The 15,476-nt window shown below is 55.0% G+C and overlaps 1 non-coding gene and 77 pseudogenes across 1 annotated transcript; all 78 read left to right on the top strand.

The window, feature by feature from the left end:
- The first annotated feature begins 26 nt into the window (after positions 1–26).
- On the top strand, positions 27–145 carry LOC144182173 (5S ribosomal RNA; annotated as a pseudogene).
- A 56-nt stretch (positions 146–201) lies between these two features.
- LOC144182138 (5S ribosomal RNA) lies at positions 202–320 on the top strand (annotated as a pseudogene).
- Positions 321–376: 56 nt separating this feature from the next.
- Positions 377–495, top strand: LOC144185545 (5S ribosomal RNA; annotated as a pseudogene).
- A 56-nt stretch (positions 496–551) lies between these two features.
- LOC144187361 (5S ribosomal RNA) lies at positions 552–670 on the top strand (annotated as a pseudogene).
- Positions 671–726: 56 nt separating this feature from the next.
- On the top strand, positions 727–845 carry LOC144182783 (5S ribosomal RNA; annotated as a pseudogene).
- A 56-nt stretch (positions 846–901) lies between these two features.
- Positions 902–1,020, top strand: LOC144190285 (5S ribosomal RNA; annotated as a pseudogene).
- Positions 1,021–1,241: 221 nt separating this feature from the next.
- Positions 1,242–1,360, top strand: LOC144191512 (5S ribosomal RNA; annotated as a pseudogene).
- A 56-nt stretch (positions 1,361–1,416) lies between these two features.
- On the top strand, positions 1,417–1,535 carry LOC144190273 (5S ribosomal RNA; annotated as a pseudogene).
- A 56-nt stretch (positions 1,536–1,591) lies between these two features.
- LOC144182183 (5S ribosomal RNA) lies at positions 1,592–1,710 on the top strand (annotated as a pseudogene).
- A 56-nt stretch (positions 1,711–1,766) lies between these two features.
- Positions 1,767–1,885, top strand: LOC144188473 (5S ribosomal RNA; annotated as a pseudogene).
- A 56-nt stretch (positions 1,886–1,941) lies between these two features.
- LOC144187384 (5S ribosomal RNA) lies at positions 1,942–2,060 on the top strand. Its single transcript, XR_013324854.1, has one exon. It is a non-coding gene; the product is annotated as a 5S ribosomal RNA (ribosomal RNA).
- Positions 2,061–2,116: 56 nt separating this feature from the next.
- LOC144188773 (5S ribosomal RNA) lies at positions 2,117–2,235 on the top strand (annotated as a pseudogene).
- A 56-nt stretch (positions 2,236–2,291) lies between these two features.
- LOC144184446 (5S ribosomal RNA) lies at positions 2,292–2,410 on the top strand (annotated as a pseudogene).
- A 56-nt stretch (positions 2,411–2,466) lies between these two features.
- On the top strand, positions 2,467–2,585 carry LOC144182112 (5S ribosomal RNA; annotated as a pseudogene).
- A 56-nt stretch (positions 2,586–2,641) lies between these two features.
- On the top strand, positions 2,642–2,760 carry LOC144190260 (5S ribosomal RNA; annotated as a pseudogene).
- A 241-nt stretch (positions 2,761–3,001) lies between these two features.
- Positions 3,002–3,130, top strand: LOC144184438 (5S ribosomal RNA; annotated as a pseudogene).
- Positions 3,131–3,186: 56 nt separating this feature from the next.
- LOC144191435 (5S ribosomal RNA) lies at positions 3,187–3,315 on the top strand (annotated as a pseudogene).
- Positions 3,316–3,371: 56 nt separating this feature from the next.
- On the top strand, positions 3,372–3,500 carry LOC144185481 (5S ribosomal RNA; annotated as a pseudogene).
- A 56-nt stretch (positions 3,501–3,556) lies between these two features.
- Positions 3,557–3,685, top strand: LOC144184850 (5S ribosomal RNA; annotated as a pseudogene).
- A 56-nt stretch (positions 3,686–3,741) lies between these two features.
- Positions 3,742–3,860, top strand: LOC144185914 (5S ribosomal RNA; annotated as a pseudogene).
- A 56-nt stretch (positions 3,861–3,916) lies between these two features.
- Positions 3,917–4,035, top strand: LOC144181752 (5S ribosomal RNA; annotated as a pseudogene).
- Positions 4,036–4,091: 56 nt separating this feature from the next.
- On the top strand, positions 4,092–4,210 carry LOC144189815 (5S ribosomal RNA; annotated as a pseudogene).
- A 56-nt stretch (positions 4,211–4,266) lies between these two features.
- Positions 4,267–4,385, top strand: LOC144189884 (5S ribosomal RNA; annotated as a pseudogene).
- Positions 4,386–4,441: 56 nt separating this feature from the next.
- Positions 4,442–4,560, top strand: LOC144184934 (5S ribosomal RNA; annotated as a pseudogene).
- A 56-nt stretch (positions 4,561–4,616) lies between these two features.
- On the top strand, positions 4,617–4,745 carry LOC144184279 (5S ribosomal RNA; annotated as a pseudogene).
- A 56-nt stretch (positions 4,746–4,801) lies between these two features.
- LOC144190490 (5S ribosomal RNA) lies at positions 4,802–4,920 on the top strand (annotated as a pseudogene).
- A 56-nt stretch (positions 4,921–4,976) lies between these two features.
- LOC144188291 (5S ribosomal RNA) lies at positions 4,977–5,095 on the top strand (annotated as a pseudogene).
- Positions 5,096–5,151: 56 nt separating this feature from the next.
- Positions 5,152–5,270, top strand: LOC144188347 (5S ribosomal RNA; annotated as a pseudogene).
- Positions 5,271–5,326: 56 nt separating this feature from the next.
- On the top strand, positions 5,327–5,445 carry LOC144185388 (5S ribosomal RNA; annotated as a pseudogene).
- Positions 5,446–5,501: 56 nt separating this feature from the next.
- LOC144183202 (5S ribosomal RNA) lies at positions 5,502–5,620 on the top strand (annotated as a pseudogene).
- A 56-nt stretch (positions 5,621–5,676) lies between these two features.
- LOC144184579 (5S ribosomal RNA) lies at positions 5,677–5,795 on the top strand (annotated as a pseudogene).
- A 56-nt stretch (positions 5,796–5,851) lies between these two features.
- LOC144188772 (5S ribosomal RNA) lies at positions 5,852–5,970 on the top strand (annotated as a pseudogene).
- Positions 5,971–6,026: 56 nt separating this feature from the next.
- LOC144188637 (5S ribosomal RNA) lies at positions 6,027–6,145 on the top strand (annotated as a pseudogene).
- Positions 6,146–6,201: 56 nt separating this feature from the next.
- LOC144191773 (5S ribosomal RNA) lies at positions 6,202–6,320 on the top strand (annotated as a pseudogene).
- Positions 6,321–6,376: 56 nt separating this feature from the next.
- Positions 6,377–6,495, top strand: LOC144191214 (5S ribosomal RNA; annotated as a pseudogene).
- Positions 6,496–6,551: 56 nt separating this feature from the next.
- On the top strand, positions 6,552–6,680 carry LOC144185890 (5S ribosomal RNA; annotated as a pseudogene).
- A 241-nt stretch (positions 6,681–6,921) lies between these two features.
- On the top strand, positions 6,922–7,050 carry LOC144185530 (5S ribosomal RNA; annotated as a pseudogene).
- A 56-nt stretch (positions 7,051–7,106) lies between these two features.
- On the top strand, positions 7,107–7,235 carry LOC144182436 (5S ribosomal RNA; annotated as a pseudogene).
- A 56-nt stretch (positions 7,236–7,291) lies between these two features.
- On the top strand, positions 7,292–7,420 carry LOC144181915 (5S ribosomal RNA; annotated as a pseudogene).
- Positions 7,421–7,476: 56 nt separating this feature from the next.
- Positions 7,477–7,585, top strand: LOC144187136 (5S ribosomal RNA; annotated as a pseudogene).
- A 56-nt stretch (positions 7,586–7,641) lies between these two features.
- On the top strand, positions 7,642–7,760 carry LOC144183551 (5S ribosomal RNA; annotated as a pseudogene).
- Positions 7,761–8,001: 241 nt separating this feature from the next.
- Positions 8,002–8,130, top strand: LOC144184005 (5S ribosomal RNA; annotated as a pseudogene).
- A 56-nt stretch (positions 8,131–8,186) lies between these two features.
- Positions 8,187–8,315, top strand: LOC144185719 (5S ribosomal RNA; annotated as a pseudogene).
- A 56-nt stretch (positions 8,316–8,371) lies between these two features.
- Positions 8,372–8,510, top strand: LOC144184722 (5S ribosomal RNA; annotated as a pseudogene).
- Positions 8,511–8,566: 56 nt separating this feature from the next.
- Positions 8,567–8,695, top strand: LOC144181914 (5S ribosomal RNA; annotated as a pseudogene).
- A 56-nt stretch (positions 8,696–8,751) lies between these two features.
- On the top strand, positions 8,752–8,870 carry LOC144190249 (5S ribosomal RNA; annotated as a pseudogene).
- A 56-nt stretch (positions 8,871–8,926) lies between these two features.
- Positions 8,927–9,045, top strand: LOC144191772 (5S ribosomal RNA; annotated as a pseudogene).
- Positions 9,046–9,101: 56 nt separating this feature from the next.
- On the top strand, positions 9,102–9,220 carry LOC144191213 (5S ribosomal RNA; annotated as a pseudogene).
- Positions 9,221–9,276: 56 nt separating this feature from the next.
- LOC144185889 (5S ribosomal RNA) lies at positions 9,277–9,405 on the top strand (annotated as a pseudogene).
- A 241-nt stretch (positions 9,406–9,646) lies between these two features.
- On the top strand, positions 9,647–9,775 carry LOC144185529 (5S ribosomal RNA; annotated as a pseudogene).
- Positions 9,776–9,831: 56 nt separating this feature from the next.
- Positions 9,832–9,960, top strand: LOC144182434 (5S ribosomal RNA; annotated as a pseudogene).
- Positions 9,961–10,016: 56 nt separating this feature from the next.
- Positions 10,017–10,145, top strand: LOC144189732 (5S ribosomal RNA; annotated as a pseudogene).
- A 56-nt stretch (positions 10,146–10,201) lies between these two features.
- LOC144183734 (5S ribosomal RNA) lies at positions 10,202–10,330 on the top strand (annotated as a pseudogene).
- Positions 10,331–10,386: 56 nt separating this feature from the next.
- On the top strand, positions 10,387–10,505 carry LOC144191777 (5S ribosomal RNA; annotated as a pseudogene).
- Positions 10,506–10,746: 241 nt separating this feature from the next.
- LOC144185558 (5S ribosomal RNA) lies at positions 10,747–10,875 on the top strand (annotated as a pseudogene).
- Positions 10,876–10,931: 56 nt separating this feature from the next.
- On the top strand, positions 10,932–11,060 carry LOC144183080 (5S ribosomal RNA; annotated as a pseudogene).
- Positions 11,061–11,116: 56 nt separating this feature from the next.
- LOC144184721 (5S ribosomal RNA) lies at positions 11,117–11,255 on the top strand (annotated as a pseudogene).
- A 56-nt stretch (positions 11,256–11,311) lies between these two features.
- LOC144183733 (5S ribosomal RNA) lies at positions 11,312–11,440 on the top strand (annotated as a pseudogene).
- Positions 11,441–11,496: 56 nt separating this feature from the next.
- Positions 11,497–11,615, top strand: LOC144186449 (5S ribosomal RNA; annotated as a pseudogene).
- Positions 11,616–11,671: 56 nt separating this feature from the next.
- On the top strand, positions 11,672–11,790 carry LOC144190237 (5S ribosomal RNA; annotated as a pseudogene).
- A 241-nt stretch (positions 11,791–12,031) lies between these two features.
- Positions 12,032–12,160, top strand: LOC144184996 (5S ribosomal RNA; annotated as a pseudogene).
- A 56-nt stretch (positions 12,161–12,216) lies between these two features.
- LOC144182227 (5S ribosomal RNA) lies at positions 12,217–12,345 on the top strand (annotated as a pseudogene).
- A 56-nt stretch (positions 12,346–12,401) lies between these two features.
- LOC144182740 (5S ribosomal RNA) lies at positions 12,402–12,520 on the top strand (annotated as a pseudogene).
- A 56-nt stretch (positions 12,521–12,576) lies between these two features.
- LOC144190462 (5S ribosomal RNA) lies at positions 12,577–12,695 on the top strand (annotated as a pseudogene).
- Positions 12,696–12,751: 56 nt separating this feature from the next.
- LOC144184121 (5S ribosomal RNA) lies at positions 12,752–12,880 on the top strand (annotated as a pseudogene).
- A 56-nt stretch (positions 12,881–12,936) lies between these two features.
- On the top strand, positions 12,937–13,055 carry LOC144188273 (5S ribosomal RNA; annotated as a pseudogene).
- Positions 13,056–13,111: 56 nt separating this feature from the next.
- On the top strand, positions 13,112–13,230 carry LOC144187123 (5S ribosomal RNA; annotated as a pseudogene).
- Positions 13,231–13,286: 56 nt separating this feature from the next.
- On the top strand, positions 13,287–13,405 carry LOC144187368 (5S ribosomal RNA; annotated as a pseudogene).
- A 56-nt stretch (positions 13,406–13,461) lies between these two features.
- On the top strand, positions 13,462–13,580 carry LOC144184732 (5S ribosomal RNA; annotated as a pseudogene).
- Positions 13,581–13,636: 56 nt separating this feature from the next.
- LOC144185888 (5S ribosomal RNA) lies at positions 13,637–13,765 on the top strand (annotated as a pseudogene).
- Positions 13,766–14,006: 241 nt separating this feature from the next.
- Positions 14,007–14,135, top strand: LOC144185722 (5S ribosomal RNA; annotated as a pseudogene).
- A 56-nt stretch (positions 14,136–14,191) lies between these two features.
- LOC144181913 (5S ribosomal RNA) lies at positions 14,192–14,320 on the top strand (annotated as a pseudogene).
- A 56-nt stretch (positions 14,321–14,376) lies between these two features.
- LOC144183732 (5S ribosomal RNA) lies at positions 14,377–14,505 on the top strand (annotated as a pseudogene).
- Positions 14,506–14,561: 56 nt separating this feature from the next.
- Positions 14,562–14,690, top strand: LOC144184849 (5S ribosomal RNA; annotated as a pseudogene).
- Positions 14,691–14,746: 56 nt separating this feature from the next.
- LOC144184729 (5S ribosomal RNA) lies at positions 14,747–14,865 on the top strand (annotated as a pseudogene).
- A 56-nt stretch (positions 14,866–14,921) lies between these two features.
- Positions 14,922–15,050, top strand: LOC144181745 (5S ribosomal RNA; annotated as a pseudogene).
- A 56-nt stretch (positions 15,051–15,106) lies between these two features.
- On the top strand, positions 15,107–15,235 carry LOC144191434 (5S ribosomal RNA; annotated as a pseudogene).
- A 56-nt stretch (positions 15,236–15,291) lies between these two features.
- LOC144186073 (5S ribosomal RNA) lies at positions 15,292–15,430 on the top strand (annotated as a pseudogene).
- The last annotated feature ends 46 nt before the right edge of the window (positions 15,431–15,476 follow it).

Here is a 15,476-nt window from a genome sequence, read left to right as displayed (position 1 = left end):
GGGTGTCCATCTGCAAGAGCAGTACCGCTCACGGCCATACCACCCTGAAAAGGCCCGATCTCGTCCGATCTCGGCAGCCAAGCATGGTTCGGCCTGTTTAGTACCTGATTGGGAGACTGCTTGGGAATACTAGGTGCTGTGAGCATCATACCCCGCATCTTTTTCGACATTTCATGGGTGTCCATCTGCAGGAGCAGTACCGCTCATGTCCATACCACCCTGAAAAGGCCCGATCTCGTCTGATCTCGAAAGCCAAGCATGGTTCGGCCTGGTTAGTACCTGATTGGGAGACCGCTTGGGAATACCAGGTGCTGTGAGCATCATGCCCCGCATCTTTTTCGACATTTCATGGGTGTCCATCTGCAAGAGCAGTTCCGCCCATGGCCATACCACCCTGAAAAGGCCCAATCTCGTCCGATCTCGGCAGCCAAGCATGGTTCGGCCTGATTAGTACCTGATTGGGACACCGCTTGGGAATACCAGGTGCTGTGAGCATCATACCCCGCATCTTTTTCGACATTTCATGGGTGTCCATCTGCAAGAGCAGTACCGCTCACGGCCATACCACCCTGAAAAGGCCCGATCTCGTCCGATCTCGGAAGCGAAGCATGGTTCGGCCTGTTTAGTACCTGATTGGGAGACCGCTTGGGAATACCAGGTGCTGTGAGCATCATACCCCGCATCTTTTTCGACATTTCATGGGTGTCCATTTGCAAGAGCAGTACCGCTCACGGCCATACCACCCTGAAAAGGCCCGATCTCGTCCGATCTCGGAAGCCAAGCATGATTCGGCCTGTTTAGTACCTGATTGGGAGACCGCTTGGGAATACCAAGTGCTGTGAGCATCATACCCCGCATCTTTTTCGACATTTCATGGGTGTCCATCTGCAAAAGCAGTACCGCTCACGGCCATACCACCCTGAAAAGGCCCGATCTCGTCCGATCTCGGAAGCCAAGCATGGTTCGGCCTGGTTAGTACCTGATTGGGAGACCGCTTGGGAATACCAGGTGCTGTGAGCATCATACCCCGCATCTTTTTCGACATTTCATGGGTGTCCATCTGCTAGTGCAGTACCGCCCACGGCCATACCACCCCGAAAAGGCCCGATCTCGGAAGCCAAGCATGGTTCGGCCTGGTTAGTACCTGATTGGGAGACTGCTTGGGAATACCAGGTGCTGTGAGCATCATACCCCGCATCTTTTTCGACATTTCATGGGTGTCCATCTGCATGAGCAGTACCGCTCACGGCCATACCACCCTGAAAAGGCCCGATCTCGCCCGATCTCGGAAGCCAAGCATGGTTCGGCCTGGTTAGTACCTGATTGGGAGACCGCTTGGGAATACCAAGTGCTGTGAGCATCATACCCCGTATCTTTTTCGACATTTCATGGGTGTCCATCTGCAAAAGCAGTACCGCTCACGGCCATACCACCCTGAAAAGGCCCGATCTCGTCCGATCTCGGAAGCCAAGCATGGTTCGGCCTGGTTAGTACCTGATTGGGAGACCGCTTGGGAATACCAGGTGCTGTGAGCATCATACCCCGCATCTTTTTCGACATTTCATGGGTGTCCATCTGCTAGTGCAGTACCGCCCACGGCCATACCACCCCGAAAAGGCCCGATCTCGTCCGATCTCGGAAGCCAAGCATGGTTCGGCCTGGTTAGTACCTGATTGGGAGACTGCTTGGGAATACCAGGTGCTGTGAGCATCATACCCCGCATCTTTTTCGACATTTCATGGGTGTCCATCTGCATGAGCAGTACCGCTCACGGCCATACCACCCTGAAAAGGCCCGATCTCGCCCGATCTCGGAAGCCAAGCATGGTTCGGCCTGGTTAGTACCTGATTGGGAGACCGCTTGGGAATACCAGGTGCTGTGAGCATCATACCCCGCATCTTTTTCGACATTTCATGGGTGTCCATCTGCTGGTGCAGTACCGCTCACGGCCATACCACCCTGAAAAGGCCCGATCTCGTCCGATCTCGGAAGTCAAGCATGGTTCGGCCTGGTTAGTACCTGGTTGGGAGACCGCTTGGGAATACCAGGTGCTGTGAGCATCATACCCCGCATCTTTTTCGACATTTCATGGGTGTCCATCTGCTAGTGCAGTACCGCTCACGGCCATACCACCCTGAAAAGGCCCGATCTCGTCCGATCTCGGCAGCCAAGCATGGTTCGGCCTGTTTAGTACCTGATTGGGAGACCGCTTGGGAATACCAGGTGCTGTGAGCATCATACCCCGCATCTTTTTCGACATTTCATGGGTGTCCATCTGCTAGTGCAGTACCGCTCACGGCCATACCACCCTGAAAAGGCCCGATCTCGTCCGATCTCAGAAGCCAAGCATGGTTCAGCCTGGTTAGTACCTGATTGGGAGACCGCTTGGAAATACCTGGTGCTGTGAGCATCATACCCCGCATCTTTTTCGACATTTCATGGGTGTCCATCTGCTAGTGCAGTATCGCTCACGGCCATACCACCCTGAAAAGGCCCGATCTCGTCGGATCTCGGCAGCCAAGCATGGTTCGGCCTGTTTAGTACCTGATTGGGAGACCGCTTCGGAATACCAGGTGCTGTGAGCATCATACCCCGCATCTTTTTCGACATTTCATGGGTGTCCATCTGCTAGTGCAGTACCGCTCACGGCCATACCACCCTGAAAAGGCCCGATCTCGTCCGATCTCGGAAGCCAAGCATGGTTCGGCCTGGTTAGTACCTGATTGGGAGACCGCTTGGGAATACCAGGTGCTGTGAGCATCATACCCCGCATCTTTTTCGACATTTCATGGGTGTCCATCTGCAAGAGCAGTACCGCTCACGGCCATACCACCCTGAAAAGGCCCGATCTCTCCCGATCTCTTCCGACCTCGGCAGCCAAGCATGGTTCAGCCTGGTTAGCACCTGATTGGGAGACCGCTTGGGAATACCAGGTGCTGTGGGCATCATACCCCGTATCTTTTTCGACATTTCATGGGTGTCCATCTGCAAGACCAGTACCGTTCACGGCCATACCACCCTGAAAAGGCCCGATCTCGTCCGATCTTGTCCGATCTCGGCAGCCAAGCATGGTTCGGCCTGGTTAGTACCTGATTGGGAGACCGCTTGGGAATACCAGGTGCTGTGAGCATCATACCCCGCATCATTTTCGACATTTCATGGGTGTCCATCTGCAAGAGCAGTACCGCTCACGGCCATACCACCCTGAAAAGGCCCGATCTCGCCCGATCTCGTCCGAACTCGGCAGCCAAGCATGGTTCGGCCTGGTTAGTACCTGATTGGGAGACCGCTTGGGAATACCAGGTGCTGTGAGCATCATACCCTGCATCTTTTTCGACATTTCATGGGTGTCCATCTGCAAGAGCAGTACCGCTCACGGCCATACCACCCTGAAAAGGCCCGATCTCGCCCGATCTCGTCCGATCTCGGCAGCCAAGCATGGTTCGGCCTGGTTAGTACCTGATTGGGAGACCGGTTGGGAATACCAGGTGCTGTAAGCATCATACCCCGCACCTTTTTCGACATTTCATGGGTGTCCATCTGCAAGAGCAGTACCGCTCACGGCCATACCACCCTGATAAGGCCCGATCTCGCCCGATCTCGTCCGATCTCGGCAGCCAAGCAGGGTTCAGCCTGTTTAGTACCTGATTGGGAGACCGCTTGGGAATACCAGGTGCTGTGAGCATCTTGCCCCGCATCTTTTTCGACATTTCATGGGTGTCCATCTGCAAGAGTAGTACCGCTCACGGCCATACCACCCTGAAAAGGCCCGATCTCGTTCGATCCCAGAAGCCAAGCATGGTTCGGCCTGGTTAGTACCTGATTGGGAGACCGCTTGGGAATACCAGGTACTGTAAGCATCACACCCCGCATCTTTTTCGACATTTCATGGGTGTCCATCTGCTAGTGCAGTACCGCTCACGGCCATACCACCCCGAAAAGGCCCGATCTCGTCCGATCTCGGAAGCCAAGCATGGTTCGGCCTGGTTAGTACCCGATTGGGAGACCGCATGGGAATACCAGATGCTGTGAGCATCATACCCCGCATCTTTTTCGACATTTCATGGGTGTCCATCTGCAAGAGCAGTACCGCTCACGGCCATACCACCCTGAAAAGGCCCGATCTCCTCCGATCTTGGAAGCCAAGCATGGTTCGGCCTGGTTAGTACCTGATTGGGAGACCGCTTGGGAATACCAGGTGCTGTGAGCATCATACCCAGCTTCTTTTTCGACATTTCATGGGTGTCCATCTGCTGGTGCAGTACCGCTCACGGCCATACCACCCTGAAAAGGCCCGATCTCGTCTGATCTCGGAAGCCAAGCATGGTTCGGCCTGGTTAGTACCTGATTGGGAGACCGCTTGGGAATACCAGATGCTGTGAGCATCATACCCCGCACCTTTTTCGACATTTCATGGGTGTCCATCTGCTAGTGCAGTACCCCTCCCGGCCATACCACCCTGAAAAGGCCCAATCTCGTCCGATCTCGGAAGCCAAGCATGGTTCGGCCTGGTTAGTACCTGATTGGGAGACCCCTTGGGAATACCAGGTGCTGTGAGCATCATACCCCGCATCTTTTTCGACATTTCATGGGTGTCCATCTGCTAGTGCAGTACCGCTCACGGCCATACCACCCTGAAAAGGCCCGATCTCGCCCGCTCTCGTCCGATCTCGGCAGCCAAGCATGGTTCGGCCTGGTTAGTACCTGATTGGGAGACCGCTTGGGAATACCAGGTGCTGTGAGCATCATACCCCGCATCTTTTTCGACATTTCATGGGTGTCCATCTGCTAGTACAGTACCGCTCACGGCCATACCACCCTGAAAAGGCCCGATCTCGTCCGATCTCGGAAGCCAAGCATGGTTCAGCCTGGTCAGTACCTGATTGGGAGACCGCTTGGGAATACCAGGTGCTGTGAGCATCATACCCCGCATCTTTTTCGACATTTCATGGGTGTCCATCTGCAAGAGCAGTACCGCTCACGGCCATACCACCCTGAAAAGGCCCGATCTCGTCCGATCTCGGAAGCCAAGCATGGTTCGGCCTGTTTAGTACCTAATTGGGAGACCGCTTGGGAATACCAGGTGCTGTGAGCATCATACCCCGCATCTTTTTCGACATTTCATGGGTGTCAATCTGCAAAAGCAGTACCGCTCACGGCCATACCACCCTGAAAAGGCCCGATCTCGTCCGATCTCGGAAGCCAAGTATGGTCCGGCCTGGTTAGTACCTGATTGGGAGACCGCTTGGGAATACCAGGTGCTGTGAGCATCATACCCCGCATCTTTTTCGACATTTCATGGGTGTCCATCTGCTAGTGCAGTACCGCTCACGGCCATACCACCCTGAAAAGGCCCGATCTCGTCCGATCTCGGCAGCCAAGCATGGTTCGGCCTGTTTAGTACCTGATTGGGAGACCGCTTGGGATTACCAGGTGCTTTGAGCATCATACCCCGCATCTTTTTCGACATTTCATGGGTGTCCATCTGCAAGAGCAGTACTGCCCACGGCCATACCACCCTGAAAAGGCCCGATCTCGTCCGATCTCGGAAGCCAAGCATGATTCGGCCTGGTTAGTACCTGATTGGGAGACTGCTTGGGAATACCAGGTGCTGTGAGCGTCATACCCTGCATCTTTTTCGACATTTCATGGGTTTCCATCTGCAAGAGCAGTACCGCTCTTGGCCATACCACCCTGAAAAGGCCCGTTCTCGTTCGATCTCGGAAGCCAAGCATGGTTCAGCCTGGTTAGTACCTGGTTGGGAGACCGCTTGGGAATACCAGGTGCTGTGAGCATCATACCCCGCATCTTTTTCGACATTTCATGGGTGTCCATCTGCTAGTGCAGTACCGCTCACGGCCATACCACCCTGAAAAGGCCCGATCTCGTCCGATCTCGGCAGCCAAGCATGGTTCGGCCTGTTTAGTACCTGATTGGGAGACCGCTTGGGAATACCAGGTGCTGTGAGCATCATACCCCGCATCTTTTTCGACATTTCATGGGTGTCCATCTGCAAGAGCAGTACCGCTCACGGCCATACCACCCTGAAAAAGCCCGATCTCGTCCAATCTCGGAAGCCAAGCATGGTTCGGCCTGGTTAGTACCTGATTGGGAGACCGCTTGGGAATACCAGGTGCTGTGAGCATCATACCCCGCATCTTTTTCGACATTTCATGGGTGTCCATCTGCTAATGCAGTACCGCTCACGGCCATACCACCCTGAAAAGGCCCGATCTCGTCCGATTTCGGAAGCCAAGCATGGTTCGGCCTGGTTAGTAGCTGATTGGGAGACCGCTTGGGAATACCAGGTGCTGTGAGTATCATACCCCGCATCTTTTTCGACATTTCATGGGTGTCCATCTGCAAGGGCAGTACCGCTCATGGCCATACCACCCTGAAAAGGCCCGATCTCGCCCGATCTCGGCAGCCAAGCATGGATTGGCCTGGTTAGTACCTGATTGGGAGACCGCTTGGGAATACCAGGTGCTGTGAGCATCATACCCCGCATCTTTTTCGACATTTCATGGGTGTCCATCTGCAAGAGCAGTACCGCTCACGGCCATACCACCCTGAAAAGGCCCGATCTCGCCCGATCTCGTCCGACCTCGGCAGCCAAGCATGGTTCGGCCTGGTTAGTACCTGATTGGGAGACCGCTTGGTAATACCAGGTGCTGTGAGCATAATACCCCGCATCTTTTTCGACATTTCATGGGTGTCCATCTGCAAGAGCAGTACCGTTCACGGCCATACCACCCTGAAAAGGCCCCATCTCGCCCGATCTCGTCCGATCTCGGCAGCCAAGCATGGTTCAGCCTGGTTAGCACCTGATTGGGAGACCGCTTGGGAATACCAGGTGCTGTGGGCATCATACCCCGCATCTTTTTCGACATTTCATGGGTGTCCATCTGCAAGAGCAGTACCGCTCACGGCCATACCACCCTGAAAAGGCCCGATCTCGCCCGGTCTCGTCCGAACTCGGCAGCCAAGCATGGTTCGGCCTGGTTAGTACCTGATTGGGAGACCGCTTGAGAATATCAGGTGCTGTGAGCATCATACCCCGCATCTTTTTCGACATTTCATGGGTGTCCATCTGCAAGAGCAGTACCGCTCACGGCCATACCACCCTGATAAGGCCCGATCTCGCCCGATCTCGTCCGATCTCGGCAGCCAAGCATGGTTCGGCCTGGTTAGTACCTGATTGGGAGACCACTTGGGAATACCAGGTGCTGTGAGCATCATACCCTGCATCTTTTTCGACATTTCATGGGTGTCCATCTGCAAGAGCAGTACCGCTCACGGCCATACCACCCTGAAAAGGCCCGATCTCGCCCGATCTCGTCCGATCTCGGCAGCCAAGCATGGTTCGGCCTGGTTAGTACCTGATTGGGAGACCGCTTGGGAATACCAGGTGCTGTGAGCATCATACCCCGCATCTTTTTCGACATTTCATGGGTGTCCATCTGCAAGAGCAGTACCGCTCACGGCCATACCACCCTGAAAAGGCCCGATCTCGGCAGCCAAGCATGGTTCGGCCTGGTTAGTACCTGATTGGGAGACCGGTTGGGAATACCAGGTGCTGTGAGCATCATACCCCGCATCTTTTTCGACATTTCATGGGTGTCCATCTGCAAGAGTAGTACCGCTCACGGCCATACCACCCTGAAAAGGCCCAATCACCTCCGATCTCGGAAGCCAAGCATGGTTCGGCCTGGTAAGTACCTGATTGGGAAACCGCTTGGGAATACCAGGTGCTGTGAGCATCATACCCCGCATCTTTTTCGACATTTCATGGGTGTCCATCTGCAAAAGCAGTACCGCTCACGGCCATACCACCCTGAAAAGGCCCGATCTCGCCCGATCTCGTCCGATCTCGGCAGCCAAGCATGGTTCAGCCTGGTTAGCACCTGATTGGGAGACCGTTTGGGAATACCAGGTGCTGTGGGCATCATACCCCGTATCTTTTTCGACATTTCATAGGTGTCCATCTGCAAGACCAGTACCGTTCACGGCCATACCACCCTGAAAAGGCCCGATCTCGTCCGATCTCGTCCGATCTCGGCAGCCAAGCATGGTTCGGCCTGGTTAGTACCTGATTGGGAGACCGCTTGGGAATACCAGGTGCTGTGAGCATCATACCCCGCATCATTTTCGACATTTCATGGGTGTCCATCTGCAAGAGCAGTACCGCTCACGGCCATACCACCCTGAAAAGGCCCGATCTCGCCCGATCTCGTCCGAACTCGGCAGCCAAGCATGGTTCGCCCTGGTTAGTACCTGATTGGGAGACTGCTTGGGAATACCAGGTGCTGTGAGCATCATACCCTGCATCTTTTTCGACATTTCATGGGTGTCCATCTGCAAGAGCAGTACCGCTCACGGCCATACCACCCTGAAAAGGCCCGATCTCGCCCGATCTCGCCCGATCTCGTCCGATCTCGGTAGCCAAGCATGGTTCGGCCTGGTTAGTACCTGATTGGGAGACCGCTTGGGAATACCAGGTGCTGTGAGCATCATACCCCGCATCTTTTTCGACATTTCATGGGTGTCCATCTGCAAGAGCAGTACCGCTCACGGCCATACCACCCTGAAAAGGCCCGATCTCGCCCGATCTCGTCCGATCTCGGCAGCCAAGCATGGTTCGGCCTGGTTAGTACCTGATTGGGAGACCGCTTGGGAATACCAGGTGCTGTGAGCATCATACCCCGCATCTTTTTCGACATTTCATGGGTGTCCATCTGCTAGTGCAGTACCGCTCACGGCCATACCACCCTGAAAAGGCCCGATCTCGTCCGATCTCGGAAGCCAAGCATGGTTCGGCCTGGTTAGTACCTGATTGGGAGACCGCTTGGGAATACCAGGTGCTGTGAGCATCATACCCCGCATCTTTTTCGACATTTCATGGGTGTCCATCTGCTAACGCAGTACCGCTCACGGCCATACCACCCTGAAAAGGCCCGATCTCGTCCGATTTCGGAAGCCAAGCATGGTTCGGCCTGGTTAGTAGCTGATTGGGAGACCGCTTGGGAATACCAGGTGCTGTGAGTATCATACCCCGCATCTTTTTCGACATTTCATGGGTGTCCATCTGCAAGGGCAGTACCGCTCATGGCCATACCACCCTGAAAAGGCCCGATCTCGCCCGATCTCGGCAGCCAAGCATGGATTGGCCTGGTTAGTACCTGATTGGGAGACCGCTTGGGAATACCAGGTGCTGTGAGCATCATACCCCGCATCTTTTTCGACATTTCATGGGTGTCCATCTGCAAGAGCAGTACCGCTCACGGCCATACCACCCTGAAAAGGCCCGATCTCGCCCGATCTCGTCCGACCTCGGCAGCCAAGCATGGTTCGGCCTGGTTAGTACCTGATTGGGAGACCGCTTGGTAATACCAGGTGCTGTGAGCATAATACCCCGCATCTTTTTCGACATTTCATGGGTGTCCATCTGCAAGAGCAGTACCGTTCACGGCCATACCACCCTGAAAAGGCCCCATCTCGCCCGATCTCGTCCGATCTCGGCAGCCAAGCATGGTTCAGCCTGGTTAGCACCTGATTGGGAGACCGCTTGGGAATACCAGGTGCTGTGGGCATCATACCCCGCATCTTTTTCGACATTTCATGGGTGTCCATCTGCAAGAGCAGTACCGCTCACGGCCATACCACCCTGAAAAGGCCCGATCTCGCCCGGTCTCGTCCGAACTCGGCAGCCAAGCATGGTTCGGCCTGGTTAGTACCTGATTGGGAGACCGCTTGAGAATATCAGGTGCTGTGAGCATCATACCCCGCATCTTTTTCGACATTTCATGGGTGTCCATCTGCAAGAGCAGTACCGCTCACGGCCATACCACCCTGATAAGGCCCGATCTCGCCCGATCTCGTCCGATCTCGGCAGCCAAGCATGGTTCGGCCTGGTTAGTACCTGATTGGGAGACCACTTGGGAATACCAGGTGCTGTGAGCATCATACCCTGCATCTTTTTCGACATTTCATGGGTGTCCATCTGCAAGAGCAGTACCGCTCACGGCCATACCACCCTGAAAAGGCCCGATCTCGCCCGATCTCGTCCGATCTCGGCAGCCAAGCAGGGTTCGGCCTGGTTAGTACCTGATTGGGAGACCGCTTGGGAATACCAGGTGCTGTGAGCATCATACCCCGCATCTTTTTCGACATTTCATGGGTGTCCATCTGCAAGAGCAGTACCGCTCACGGCCATACCACCCTGAAAAGGCCCGATCTCGCCCGATCTCGTCCGATCTCGGCAGCCAAGCATGGTTCGGCCTGGTTAGTACCTGATTGGGAGACCGGTTGGGAATACCAGGTGCTGTGAGCATCATACCCCGCATCTTTTTCGACATTTCATGGGTGTCCATCTGCAAGAGTAGTACCGCTCACGGCCATACCACCCTGAAAAGGCCCAATCTCCTCCGATCTCGGAAGCCAAGCATGGTTCGGCCTGGTAAGTACCTGATTGGGAGACCGCTTGGGAATACCAGGTGCTGTGAGCATCATACCCCGCATCTTTTTCGACATTTCATGGGTGTCCATCTGCAAAAGCAGTACCGCTCACGGCCATACCACCCTGAAAAGGCCCGATCTCGCCCGATCTCGTCCGATCTCGGCAGCCAAGCATGGTTCAGCCTGGTTAGCACCTGATTGGGAGACCGTTTGGGAATACCAGGTGCTGTGGGCATCATACCCCGTATCTTTTTCGACATTTCATAGGTGTCCATCTGCAAGACCAGTACCGTTCACGGCCATACCACCCTGAAAAGGCCCGATCTCGTCCGATCTCGTCCGATCTCGGCAGCCAAGCATGGTTCGGCCTGGTTAGTACCTGATTGGAAGACCGCTTGGGAATACCAGGTGCTGTGAGCATCATACCCCGCATCATTTTCGACATTTCATGGGTGTCCATCTGCAAGAGCAGTACCGCTCACGGCCATACCACCCTGAAAAGGCCCGATCTCGCCCGATCTCGTCCGAACTCGGCAGCCAAGCATGGTTCGGCCTGGTTAGTACCTGATTGGGAGACTGCTTGGGAATACCAGGTGCTGTGAGCATCATACCCTGCATCTTTTTCGACATTTCATGGGTGTCCATCTGCAAGAGCAGTACCGCTCACGGCCATACCACCCTGAAAAGGCCCGATCTCGCCCGATCTCGCCCGATCTCGTCCGATCTCGGTAGCCAAGCATGGTTCGGCCTGGTTAGTACCTGATTGGGAGACCGCTTGGGAATACCAGGTGCTGTGAGCATCATACCCCGCATCTTTTTCGACATTTCATGGGTGTCCATCTGCAAGAGCAGTACCGCTCACGGCCATACCACCCTGAAAAGGCCCGATCTCGCCCGATCTCGTCCGATCTCGGCAGCCAAGCATGGTTCGGCCTGGTTAGTACCTGATTGGGAGACCGGTTGGGAATACCAGGTGCTGTGAGCATCATACCCCGCACCTTTTTCGACATTTCATGGGTGTCCATCTGCAAGAGCAGTACTGCTCACGGCCATACCACCCTGAAAAGGCCCGATCTCGCCCGATCTAGGAAGCCAAGCATGGATCAGCCTGGTTAGTACCTGATTGGGAGACCGCTTGGGAATACCAGGTGCTGTGAGCGTCATACCCCGCATCTTTTTCGACATTTCATGGGTGTCCATCTGCTAGTGCAGTACCGCTCACGGCCATACCACCCTGAAAAGGCCCGATCTCGTCCGATCTCGGAAGCCAAGCATGGTTCGGCCTGGTTAGTACCTGATTGGGAGACCGCTTGGGAATACCAGGTGCTGTGAGCATCATACCCCGCATCTTTTTCGACATTTCATGGGTGTCCATCTGCAAGAGCAGTACCGCTCACGGCCATACCACCCTGAAAAGGCCCGATCTCGCCCGATCTCTTCCGACCTCGGCAGCCAAGCATGGTTCAGCCTGGTTAGCACCTGATTGGGAGACCGCTTGGGAATACCAGGTGCTGTGGGCATCATACCCCGTATCTTTTTCGACATTTCATGGGTGTCCATCTGCAAGACCAGTACCGTTCGCGGCCATACCACCCTGAAAAGGCCCGATCTCGTCCGATCTCGTCCGATCTCGGCAGCCAAGCATGGTTCGGCCTGGTTAGTACCTGATTGGGAGACCGCTTGGGAATACCAGGTGCTGTGAGCATCATACCCCGCATCATTTTCGACATTTCATGGGTGTCCATCTGCAAGAGCAGTACCGCTCACGGCTATACCACCCTGAAAAGGCCCGATCTCGCCCGATCTCGTCCGAACTCGGCAGCCAAGCATGGTTCGGCCTGGTTAGTACCTGATTGGGAGACCGCTTGGGAATACCAGGTGCTGTGAGCATCATACCCCGCATCTTTTTCGACATTTCATGGGTGTCCATCTGCCAGTGGAGTACCGCTCACGGGCATACCACCCTGAAAAGGCCCGATCTCGTCCGATCTTGGAAGCCAAGCATGGTTCAGCCTGGTTAGTACCTGGTTGGGAGACCGCTTGGGAATACCAGGTGCTGTGAGCATCATACCCCGCATCTTTTTCGACATTTCATGGGTGTCCATCTGCAAAAGCAGTACCGCTCACGGCCATACCACCCTGAAAAGGCCCGATCTCGTCCGATCTCGGAAGCCAAGCATTGTTCGGCCTGTTTAGTACCTGATTGGGAGACCGCTTGGGAATACCAGGTGCTGTGAGCATCAGACCCCGCATCTTTTTCGACATTTCATGGGTGTCCATCTGCAAGAGCAGTACCGCTCACGGCCATACCACCCTGAAAAGGCCCGATCTCGCCCGTTCTCGTCCGATCTCGGCAGCCAAGCATGGTTCGGCCTGGTTAGTACCTGATTGGGAGACCGCTTGGGAATACCAGGTGCTGTGAGCATCATACCCCGCATCTTTTTCGACATTTCATGGGTGTCCATCTGCTAGCGCAGTACCGCCCACGGCCATACCACCCTGAAAAGGCCCGATCTCGTCCGATCTCGGAAGCCAAGCATGGTTCGGCCTGGTTAGTACCTGATTGGGAGACCGCTTGGGAATACCAGGTGCTGTGAGCATCATACCCCGCATCTTTTTCGACATTTCATGGGTGTCCATCTGCAAGAGCAGTACCGCTCACGGCCATACCACCCTGAAAAGGCCCTATCTCGTCCGATCTCGGAAGCCAAGCATTATTCGGCCTGGTTAGTACCTGATTGGGAGACCGCTTGGGAATACCAGTTGCTGTGAGCATCATACCCCGCATCTTTTTCGACATTTCATGGGTGTCCATCTGCAGGAGCAGTACCGCTCACGGCCATACCACCCTGAAAAGGCCCGATCTCGTCCGATCTCGGAAGCCAAGCATGGTTCGGCCTGGTTAGTACTTGATTGGGAGACCGCTTGGGAATACCAGGTGCTGTGTGCATCATACCCCGCATCTTTTTCGACATTTCATGGGTGTCCATCTGCTAGTGCAGTACCGCTCACGGCCATACCACCCTGAAAAGGCCCGATCTCGTCCGATTTCGGAAGCCAAGCATGATTCGGCCTGGTTAGTACCTGATTGGGAGACCGCTTGGCAATACCAGGTGCTGTGAGCATCATACCCCGCATCTTTTTCGACATTTCATGGGTGTCCATCTGCAAGAGCAGTACCGCTCACGGCCATACCACCCTGAAAAGGCCCGATCTCGCCCGATCTCGTCCGACCTCGGCAGCCAAGCATGGTTCGGCCTGGTTAGTACCTGATTGGGAGACCGCTTGGTAATACCAGGTGCTGTGAGCATAATACCCCGCATCTTTTTCGACATTTCATGGGTGTCCATCTGCAAGAGCAGTACCGTTCACGGCCATACCACCCTGAAAAGGCCCGATCTCGCCCGATCTCGTCCGATCTCGGCAGCCAAGCATGGTTCAGCCTGGTTAGCACCTGATTGGGAGACCGCTTGGGAATACCAGGTGCTGTGGGCATCATACCCCGCATCTTTTTCGACATTTCATGGGTGTCCATCTGCAAGAGCAGTACCGCTCACGGCCATACCACCCTGAAAAGGCCCGATCTCGCCCGGTCTCGTCCGATCTCGGCAGCCAAGCATGCTTCGGCCTGGTTAGTACCTGATTGGGAGACCACTTGGGAATACCAGGTGCTGTGAGCATCATACCCTGCATCTTTTTCGACATTTCATGGGTGTCCATCTGCAAGAGCAGTACCGCTCACGGCCATACCACCCTGAAAAGGCCCGATCTCGCCCGATCTCGTCCGATCTCGGCAGCCAAGCATGGTTCGGCCTGGTTAGTACCTGATTGGGAGACCGCTTGGGAATACCAGGTGCTGTGAGCATCATACCCCGCATCTTTTTCGACATTTCATGGGTGTCCATCTGCAAGAGCAGTACCGCTCACGGCCATACCACCCTGAAAAGGCCCGATCTCGCCCGATCTCGTCCGATCTCGGCAGCCAAGCATGGTTCGGCCTGGTTAGTACCTGATTGGGAGACCGGTTGGGAATACCAGGTGCTGTGAGCATCATACCCCGCACCTTTTTCGACATTTTATGGGTGTCCATCTGCAAGAGCAGTACCGCTCACGGCCATACCACCCTGATAAGGCCCGATCTCGCCCGATCTCGTCCGATCTCGGCAGCCAAGCAGGGTTCAGCCTGTTTAGTACCTGATTGGGAGACCGCTTGGGAATACCAGGTGCTGTGAGCATCTTGCCCCGCATCTTTTTTGACATTTCATGGGTGTCCATCTGCAAAAGTAGTACCGCTCACGGCCATACCACCCTGAAAAGGCCCAATCTCCTCCGATCTCGGAAGCCAAGCATGGTTCGGCCTGGTAAGTACCTGATTGGGAGACCGCTTGGGAATACCAGATGCTGTGAGCATCATACCCCGCATCTTTTTCGACATTTCATGGGTGTCCATCTGCAAGAGCAGTACCGCTCACGGCCATACCACCCTGAAAAGGCCCGATCTCGTCCGATCTCGTCCGATCTCGGCAGCCAAGCATGGTTAGGCCTGGTTAGTACCTGATTGGGAGACCGCTTGGGAATACCAGGTGCTGTGAGCATCATACCCTGCATCATTTTCGACATTTCATGGGTGTCCATCTGCAAGAGCAGTACCGCTCACGGCCATACCACCCTGAAAAGGCCCGATCTCGCCCGATCTCGTCCGAACTCGGCAGCCAAGCATGGTTCGGCCTGGTTAGTACCTGATTGGGAGACCGCTTGGGAATACCAGGTGCTGTGAGCATCATACCCTGCATCTTTTTCGACATTTCATGGGTGTCCATCTGCAAGAGCAGTACCGCTCACGGCCATGCCACCCTGAAAAGGCCCGATCTCGCCCGATCTCGCCCGATCTCGTCTGATCTCGGTAGCCAAGCATGGTTCGGCCTGGTTAGTACCTGATTGGGAGACCGCTTGGGAATACCAGGTGCTGTGAGCATCATACCCCGCATCTTTTTCGACATTTCATGGGTGTCCATCTGCAA

The sequence above is a fragment of the Stigmatopora nigra genome, unplaced genomic scaffold (genome assembly GCF_051989575.1).
Source record: "Stigmatopora nigra isolate UIUO_SnigA unplaced genomic scaffold, RoL_Snig_1.1 HiC_scaffold_24, whole genome shotgun sequence".
In the NCBI taxonomy this organism is placed as follows: Eukaryota; Metazoa; Chordata; class Actinopteri; order Syngnathiformes; family Syngnathidae; genus Stigmatopora; species Stigmatopora nigra.
The sequence above is the reverse complement of the archived record's forward strand: the minus strand, read 5'-3'. Positions and strand labels throughout refer to the sequence as shown.